A 10714-nucleotide genomic window follows, 5' to 3' on the forward strand; every position below is an offset into this window, starting at 1 on the left:
GTCGATCCCCGAACGCCGTTCAAACAGTTCAGCTCACTCAGCACAACGTTCGTGGTTTTACTTGTCGTGACTGTTTTCCAAAGAAGGCTCCTGTCTGTATACGCGAAGTGAACTGTTTTTATAAAGTATCTTCGTATTAAACGGTCTGTACACTTACAAAGTTCTCAATGCTTCGTTTTGCATGTAGGGACCCTCATTATGTTACTGTGTTAGTGTGGAGCTATTTTGAGCCTTGTTAGGGGTATAAACTAGCAATTTCTTTATACTTAGTAAATGCCCCCAGTACTAACATTATACGCTAAACAGTTTTTAGAGATAAAAATCTTTACATTTGATTATGATGAAAACAAATCTCAGAGAACGGTCGACTAGGTACCGATGGTTTATTAGACCAAAGGTTCGTTTTGCACCGGAGTTCTCCTTTAAACTTACCAGCGATGTCAGGTGCCACATGTTCGATGATGTTCTTAACAACCGCCCATAGATCCTCGCTTTTGGTTTCAGGAACCCCGTGCACCTTTAAACACCAACGCCGACTGTCTCGCTCAAGTTGCTCAATCCGTGATTGGACGTCCTTGTCTGAAGATTGAAGCTCTGTAATATCTCAGGCCATTTTGCACATCTTCTCCGAGTGCTCAGTAGGCTAGAGCATGGCTCACAGTTTCTACTTCTCCACATATTTCTAAATTCTTAACCTGTTTTACAACCATCCTTCCTAAACCTATGTTCATATATATATATATATATATATATATATATGGCTTTGAGGTTTGCTGTGCAATGTAATTTTGTTAGATGAAGAAACCACATGCTGAATAAATTATCATGTTCGTTGATGTATTATTCCTCTCCAAACAAACTTATTTCTGATTATCATTCATATTAAATTCATGGTCAGTTGAGTTGTACCTGTCATGATTGCATCAACCTGCTGTTTTAATGATGGTACACAAATAAAATTGTTACATTTGTATCTGACTAATTTTGGTACTTGGGACAGATTTTTATGGAAGATATGCTTTAATATGAACCATTTCACGTGTTTCTGACAGACTCAATCTCTCTATCTTTTTTTTTTTCATTTTTTTTTTGTTAGTCAGAAAACGGGACAAGTTTAATTCATTTGAAGTACTTGTGCTAAATGTTACACTCTTAGATGTAAGAAAGAAATCCCTATTATCTCTAGCTTTGGCTACTGTATATAGACCGCCAGGGCCTTACGCCGATTTCCTAAAAGAGTTCGCAGACTTTCTCTCGGATCTATTGGTCAACGTCAATAAAGCATTAATTGTTGGAGATTTTAACATACACGTAGATAATACAAATGATGCGTTAGGGGCTGCGTTTACAGATTTATTAAACTCTTTTGGGCTCAAGCAAAACGTCAGTGGTCCCACTCATCGTCTAAATCACACACTCGATTTAATTATATCACATGGAACCAATCCAACTGATATAGATATTATACCGCAAAGCAATGATGTCACTGATCATCACATGGTTAACTATTACGTACTGCTGTAATATGTCACGCTGTGCCACATTATCGACCGAAGTCTGGGAAAAGCAAATATCTCTGCAAAAACTCAACGTATCTCGGCGAAAACTCAACCTATTGACGCCAAATTTTATTTAGTGGAGAATGGGCCGAGACCTTTCGAAAGAGACTGCCCCCAGCCTCGTGGGCCCCGGGGCCCGAGATACAGCCCCCGGAAGCGGAGAAAATATATATATCTCGGCGAAAACTCATTGTCTCTCTGTGAAAACTCAACCTATCGACCCCAATTTTTTTTATCGAGTGGAGAACGGCCCGAGACCTTTCGAAAGAGACCGCCCCCAGCCTCGTGGGCCCCGGGGCCCGAGATACAGCCCCCGGAAGCGAAAAAAAAATATATATCTCGGCGAAAACTCATTGTCTCTCAGTGAAAACTCAACCTATCGAAGCCAATTTTTTATCGAGTGGAGAACGGCCCGAGACCTTTCCAAAGAGACTGCCCCCAGCCTCGCGGGCCCAAGTGAAATATATATATATATATATCTCAGCGAAAACTCATTGTCTCTCAGTGAAAACTCAACCTATCGACGACAATTTTTTATCGAGTGGAGAACGGCCCGAGACCTTTCGAAAGAGACTGCCCCCAGCCTCGCGGGCCCCGGGGCCCGAGATACAGCCCCCGGAAGCGGAAAAAATATATATATCTCGGCGAAAACTCATTGTCTCTCTGTGAAAACTCAACCTATCGACCCCAATTTTTTTTATCGAGTGGAGAACGGCCCGAGATCTTTCGAAAGAGACCGCCCCCAGCCTCGCGGGCCTAAGCGAAAAAAATATATCTCAGCGAAAACTCATTGTCTCTCAGTGAAAACTCAACCTATCGAAGCCATTATTAATATATTAAACTCTTTTGGGCTCAAGCAAAACGTCAGTGGTCCCACTCATCGTCTAAATCACACACTCGATTTAATTATATCACATGGAACCAATCCAACTGATATAGATATTATACCGCAAAGCGATGATGTCACTGATCATCACATGGTTAAGTATTACGTACTGCTGTAATATGTAACGCTGTGCCACATTATCGACCGAAGTCTGGGAAAAGCAAATATCTCTGCAAAAACTCAACGTATCTCGGCGAAAACTCAACCTATTGACGCCAAATTTTATTGAGTGGAGAATGGGCCGAGACCTTTCGAAAGAGACCGCCCCCAGCCTCGTGGGCCCCGGGGCCCGAGATACAGCCCCCGGAGGCGAAAAATATATATATATCTCGGCGAAAACTAATTGTCTCTCTGTGAAAACTCAACCTATCGACGCCAATTTTTTTATCGAGTGGAGAACGGCCCGAGACCTTTCGAAAGAGACCGCCCCCAGCCTCGCGGGCCCAGGCGAAAAAGAAATATATATCTCGGCGAAAACTCATTGTCTCTCGGTGAAAACTCAACCTAACGACGCCAATTTTTTTATCGAGTGGAGAACGGCCCGAGACCTTTCGAAAGAGACCGCCCCCAGCCTCGCGGGCCCAGGCGAAAAAGAAATATATATCTCGGCGAAAACTCATTGTCTCTCGGTGAAAACTCAACCTAACGACGCCAATTTTTTTATCGAGTGGAGAACAGCCCGAGACCTTTCGAAAGAGACCGCCCCCAGCCTCGTTGGCCCCGGGGCCCGAGATACAGCCCCCGGAAGCGAAAAATATATATATATCTCGGCGAAAACTCATTGTCTCTCTGTGAAAACTCAACCTATCGACCCCAATTTTTTTTTATCAAGTGGAGAACGGCCCGAGACCTTTCGAAAGAGACCGCCCCCAGCCTCGTTGGCCCCGGGGCCCGAGATACAGCCCCCGGAAGCGAAAAAAAAAAATATCTCGGCGAAAACTCATTGTCTCTCAGTGAAAACTCAACCTATCGAAGCCAATTTTTTATCGAGTGGAGAACGGCCCAAGACCTTTCCAAAGAGACCACCCCCAGCCTCGCGGGCCCAAGCGAAAAATATATATATATATATCTCAGCGAAAACTCATTGTCTCTCAGTGAAAACTCAACCTATCGACAACAATTTTTTATCGAGTGGAGAACGGCCCGAGACCTTTCGAAAGAGACCGCCCCCAGCCTCGCGGGCCCAAGCGAAAAATATATATATATATATATATATATCTCAGAGAAAACTCATTGTCTCTCAGTGAAAACTCAACCTATCGACGACAATTTTTTATCGAGTGGAGAACGGCCCGAGACCTTTCGAAAGAGACCACCCCCAGCCTTGCGGGCCCAAGCGAAAAAAATATATATATCTCAGCGAAAACTCATTGTCTCTCGGTGAAAACTCAACCTATCGACGCCAATTTTTTATCGAGTGGAGAACGACCCGAGACCTTTCGAAAGAGACCGTCCCCAGCCTCACGGGCCTAAGCGAAAAAAATATATCTCAGCGAAAACTCATTGTCTCTCAGTGAAAACTCAACCTATCGAAGCCATTATTATTATATTAAACTCTTTTGGGCTCAAGCAAAACGTCAGTGGTCCCACTCATCGTCTAAATCACACACTCGATTTAATTATATCACATGGAACCAATCCAACTGATATAGATATTATACCGCAAAGCGATGATGTCACTGATCATCACATGGTTAACTATTACGTACTGCTGTAATATGTCACGCTGTGCCACATTATCGACCGAAGTCTGGGAAAAGCAAATATCTCTGCAAAAACTCAACGTATCTCGGCGAAAACTCAACCTATTGACGCCAAATTTTATTGAGTGGAGAATGGGCCGAGACCTTTCGAAAGAGACCGCCCCCTGCCTCGTGGGCCCCGGGGCCCGAGATACAGCCCCCGGAAGCGAAAAATATATATATATCTCGGCGAAAACTCATTGTCTCTCGCTGAAAACTCAACCTATCGACGCCAATTTTTTTATCGAGTGGAGAACGGCCCGAGACCTTTCGAAAGAGACCGCCCCCAGCCTCGCGGGCCCAGGCGAAAAAGAAATATATATCTCGGCGAAAACTCATTGTCTCTCGGTGAAAACTCAACCTAACGATGGCAATTTTTTTATCGAGTGGAGAACGGCCCGAGACCTTTCGAAAGAGACCGCCCCCAGCCTCGCGGGCCCAAGCGAAAAAAATATATATATCTCAGCGAAAACTCATTGTCTCTCGGTGAAAACTCAACCTATCGAAGCCATTATTATTATATTAAACTCTTTTGGGCTCAAGCAAAACGTCAGTGGTCCCACTCATCGTCTAAATCACACACTCGATTTAATTATATCACATGGAACCAATCCAACTGATATAGATATTATACCGCAAAGCGATGATGTCACTGATCATCACATGGTTAACTATTACGTACTGCTGTAATATGTCACGCTGTGCCACATTATCGACCGAAGTCTGGGAAAAGCAAATATCTCTGCAAAAACTCAACGTATCTCGGCGAAAACTCAACCTATTGACGCCAAATTTTATTGAGTGGAGAATGGGCCGAGACCTTTCGAAAGAGACCGCCCCCTGCCTCGTGGGCCCCGGGGCCCGAGATACAGCCCCCGGAAGCGAAAAATATATATATATCTCGGCGAAAACTCATTGTCTCTCGCTGAAAACTCAACCTATCGACGCCAATTTTTTTATCGAGTGGAGAACGGCCCGAGACCTTTCGAAAGAGACCGCCCCCAGCCTCGCGGGCCCAGGCGAAAAAGAAATATATATCTCGGCGAAAACTCATTGTCTCTCGGTGAAAACTCAACCTAACGATGGCAATTTTTTTATCGAGTGGAGAACGGCCCGAGACCTTTTGAAAGAGACCGCCCCCAGCCTCGCGGGCCCAGGCGAAAAAGAAATATATATCTCGGCGAAAACTCATTGTCTCTCGGTGAAAACTCAACCTAACGATGGCAATTTTTTTATCGAGTGGAGAACGGCCCGAGACCTTTCGAAAGAGACCGCCCCCAGCCTCGCGGGCCTAAGCGAAAAAAATATATCTCAGCGAAATCTCATTGTCTCTCAGTGAAAACTCAACCTATCGAAGCCATTATTAATATATTAAACTCTTTTGGGCTCAAGCAAAACGTCAGTGGTCCCACTCATCGTCTAAATCACACACTCGATTTAATTATATCACATGGAACCAATCCAACTGATATAGATATTATACCGCAAAGCGATGATGTCACTGATCATCACATGGTTAACTATTACGTACTGCTGTAATATGTCACGCTGTGCCACATTATCGACCGCAGTCTGGGAAAAGCAAATATCTCTGCAAAAACTCAACGTATCTCGGCGAAAACTCAACCTATTGACGCCAAATTTTATTGAGTGGAGAATGGGCCGAGACCTTTCGAAAGAGACCGCCCCCAGCCTCGTGGGCCCCGGGGCCCGAGATACAGCCCCCGGAAGCGAAAAATATATATATATCTCGGCGAAAACTCATTGTCTCTCGGTGAAAACTCAACCTATTGACGCCAAATTTTATTGAGTGGAGAATGGGCCGAGACCTTTCGAAAGAGACCGCCCCCAGCCTCGTGGGCCCCGGGGCCCGAGATACAGCCCCCGGAAGCGAAAAAAATATATATATCTCGGCGAAAACTCATTGTCTCTCTGTGAAAACTCAACCTATCGACCCCAATTTTTTTTATCGAGTGGAGAACGGCCCGAGATCTTTCGAAAGAGACCGCCCCCAGCCTCGCGGGCCTAAGCGAAAAAAATATATCTCAGCGAAATCTCATTGTCTCTCAGTGAAAACTCAACCTATCGAAGCCATTATTAATATATTAAACTCTTTTGGGCTCAAGCAAAACGTCAGTGGTCCCACTCATCGTCTAAATCACACACTCGATTTAATTATATCACATGGAACCAATCCAACTGATATAGATATTATACCGCAAAGCGATGATGTCACTGATCATCACATGGTTAAGTATTACGTACTGCTGTAATATGTAACGCTGTGCCACATTATCGACCGAAGGCTGGGAAAAGCAAATATCTCTGCAAAAACTCAACGTATCTCGGCGAAAACTCAACCTATTGACGCCAAATTTTATTGAGTGGAGAATGGGCCGAGACCTTTCGAAAGAGACTGCCCCCAGCCTCGTGGGCCCCGGGGCCCGAGATACAGCCCCCGGAAGCGGAGAAAATATATATATATCTCGGCGAAAACTCATTGTCTCTCGGTGAAAACTCAACCTATCGACGCCAATTTTTTTATCGAGTGGAGAACGGCCCGAGACCTTTCGAAAGAGACCGCCCCCAGCCTCGCGGGCCCAGGCGAAAAAGAAATATATATCTCGGCGAAAACTCATTGTCTCTCGGTGAAAACTCAACCTAACGACGCCAATTTTTTTATCGAGTGGAGAACGGCCCGAGACCTTTCGAAAGAGACCGCCCCCAGCCTCGCGGGCCCAGGCGAAAAAGAAATATATATCTCGGCGAAAACTCATTGTCTCTCGGTGAAAACTCAACCTAACGACGCCAATTTTTTTATCGAGTGGAGAACAGCCCGAGACCTTTCGAAAGAGACCGCCCCCAGCCTCGTTGGCCCCGGGGCCCGAGATACAGCCCCCGGAAGCGAAAAATATATATATATCTCGGCGAAAACTCATTGTCTCTCTGTGAAAACTCAACCTATCGACCCCAATTTTTTTTTATCGAGTGGAGAACAGCCCGAGACCTTTCGAAAGAGACCGCCCCCAGCCTCGTTGGCCCCGGGGCCCGAGATACAGCCCCCGGAAGCGAAAAATATATATATATCTCGGCGAAAACTCATTGTCTCTCTGTGAAAACTCAACCTATCGACCCCAATTTTTTTTTATCGAGTGGAGAACGGCCCGAGACCTTTCGAAAGAGACCGCCCCCAGCCTCGTTGGCCCCGGGGCCCGAGATACAGCCCCCGGAAGCGAAAAAAAAAAATATCTCGGCGAAAACTCATTGTCTCTCAGTGAAAACTCAACCTATCGAAGCCAATTTTTTATCGAGTGGAGAACGGCCCAAGACCTTTCCAAAGAGACCACCCCCAGCCTCGCGGGCCCAAGCGAAAAATATATATATATATATCTCAGCGAAAACTCATTGTCTCTCAGTGAAAACTCAACCTATCGACAACAATTTTTTATCGAGTGGAGAACGGCCCGAGACCTTTCGAAAGAGACCGCCCCCAGCCTCGCGGGCCCAAGCGAAAAATATATATATATATATATATATATATATCTCAGAGAAAACTCATTGTCTCTCAGTGAAAACTCAACCTATCGACGACAATTTTTTATCGAGTGGAGAACGGCCCGAGACCTTTCGAAAGAGACCACCCCCAGCCTTGCGGGCCCAAGCGAAAAAAATATATATATCTCAGCGAAAACTCATTGTCTCTCGGTGAAAACTCAACCTATCGACGCCAATTTTTTATCGAGTGGAGAACGACCCGAGACCTTTCGAAAGAGACCGTCCCCAGCCTCACGGGCCTAAGCGAAAAAAATATATCTCAGCGAAATCTCATTGTCTCTCAGTGAAAACTCAACCTATCGAAGCCATTATTATTATATTAAACTCTTTTGGGCTCAAGCAAAACGTCAGTGGTCCCACTCATCGTCTAAATCACACACTCGATTTAATTATATCACATGGAACCAATCCAACTGATATAGATATTATACCGCAAAGCGATGATGTCACTGATCATCACATGGTTAACTATTACGTACTGCTGTAATATGTCACGCTGTGCCACATTATCGACCGAAGTCTGGGAAAAGCAAATATCTCTGCAAAAACTCAACGTATCTCGGCGAAAACTCAACCTATTGACGCCAAATTTTATTGAGTGGAGAATGGGCCGAGACCTTTCGAAAGAGACCGCCCCCTGCCTCGTGGGCCCCGGGGCCCGAGATACAGCCCCCGGAAGCGAAAAATATATATATATCTCGGCGAAAACTCATTGTCTCTCGCTGAAAACTCAACCTATCGACGCCAATTTTTTTATCGAGTGGAGAACGGCCCGAGACCTTTCGAAAGAGACCGCCCCCAGCCTCGCGGGCCCAGGCGAAAAAGAAATATATATCTCGGCGAAAACTCATTGTCTCTCAGTGAAAACTCAACCTAACGATGGCAATTTTTTTATCGAGTGGAGAACGGCCCGAGACCTTTCGAAAGAGACCGCCCCCAGCCTCGCGGGCCCAAGCGAAAAAAATATATATATCTCAGCGAAAACTCATTGTCTCTCGGTGAAAACTCAACCTATCGAAGCCATTATTATTATATTAAACTCTTTTGGGCTCAAGCAAAACGTCAGTGGTCCCACTCATCGTCTAAATCACACACTCGATTTAATTATATCACATGGAACCAATCCAACTGATATAGATATTATACCGCAAAGCGATGATGTCACTGATCATCACATGGTTAACTATTACGTACTGCTGTAATATGTCACGCTGTGCCACATTATCGACCGAAGTCTGGGAAAAGCAAATATCTCTGCAAAAACTCAACGTATCTCGGCGAAAACTCAACCTATTGACGCCAAATTTTATTGAGTGGAGAATGGGCCGAGACCTTTCGAAAGAGACCGCCCCCTGCCTCGTGGGCCCCGGGGCCCGAGATACAGCCCCCGGAAGCGAAAAATATATATATATCTCGGCGAAAACTCATTGTCTCTCGCTGAAAACTCAACCTATCGACGCCAATTTTTTTATCGAGTGGAGAACGGCCCGAGACCTTTCGAAAGAGACCGCCCCCAGCCTCGCGGGCCCAGGCGAAAAAGAAATATATATCTCGGCGAAAACTCATTGTCTCTCGGTGAAAACTCAACCTAACGATGGCAATTTTTTTATCGAGTGGAGAACGGCCCGAGACCTTTCGAAAGAGACCGCCCCCAGCCTCGCGGGCCCAGGCGAAAAAGAAATATATATCTCGGCGAAAACTCATTGTCTCTCGGTGAAAACTCAACCTAACGATGGCAATTTTTTTATCGAGTGGAGAACGGCCCGAGACCTTTCGAAAGAGACCGCCCCCAGCCTCGCGGGCCTAAGCGAAAAAAATATATCTCAGCGAAATCTCATTGTCTCTCAGTGAAAACTCAACCTATCGAAGCCATTATTATTATATTAAACTCTTTTGGGCTCAAGCAAAACGTCAGTGGTCCCACTCATCGTCTAAATCACACACTCGATTTAATTATATCACATGGAACCAATCCAACTGATATAGATATTATACCGCAAAGCGATGATGTCACTGATCATCACATGGTTAACTATTACGTACTGCTGTAATATGTCACGCTGTGCCACATTATCGACCGCAGTCTGGGAAAAGCAAATATCTCTGCAAAAACTCAACGTATCTCGGCGAAAACTCAACCTATTGACGCCAAATTTTATTGAGTGGAGAATGGGCCGAGACCTTTCGAAAGAGACCGCCCCCAGCCTCGTGGGCCCCGGGGCCCGAGATACAGCCCCCGGAAGCGAAAAATATATATATATCTCGGCGAAAACTCATTGTCTCTCGGTGAAAACTCAACCTATTGACGCCAAATTTTATTGAGTGGAGAATGGGCCGAGACCTTTCGAAAGAGACCGCCCCCAGCCTCGTGGGCCCCGGGGCCCGAGATACAGCCCCCGGAAGCGAAAAATATATATATATCTCGGCGAAAACTCATTGTCTCTCGGTGAAAACTCAACCTATCGACGCCAATTTTTTATCAAGTGGAGAACAGCCCGAGACCTTTTGAAAGAGACCGCCCCCAGCCTCGCGGGCCCAAGCGAAAAAAAAAATATATATATATCTCAGCGAAAACTCATTGTCTCTCGGTGAAAACTCAACTTATCGACGCCAATTTTTTATCGAGTGGAGAACAGCCCGAGACCTTTCGAAAGAGACCGCCCCCAGCCTCGTGGGCCCCGGGGCCCGAGATACAGCCCCCGGAAGCGAAAAATATATATATCTCGGCGAAAACTCATTGTCTCTCTGTGAAAACTCAACCTATCGACCCCAATTTTTTTTATCGAGTGGAGAACGGCCCGAGACCTTTCGAAAGAGACTGCCTCCAGCCTCGTGGGCCCCGGGGCCCGAGATACAGCCCCCGGAAGCAAAAAAAAAAAAATATATCTCGGCGAAAACTCATTGTCTCTCAGTGAAAACTCAACCTATCGAAGCCAATTTTTTATCGAGTGGAGAACGGCCCGAGACCTTTC

The sequence above is a fragment of the Pimephales promelas genome, chromosome 3 (genome assembly GCF_988280905.1).
Source record: "Pimephales promelas chromosome 3, fPimPro1.hap1.1, whole genome shotgun sequence".
Lineage (NCBI taxonomy): Eukaryota > Metazoa > Chordata > Actinopteri > Cypriniformes > Leuciscidae > Pimephales > Pimephales promelas.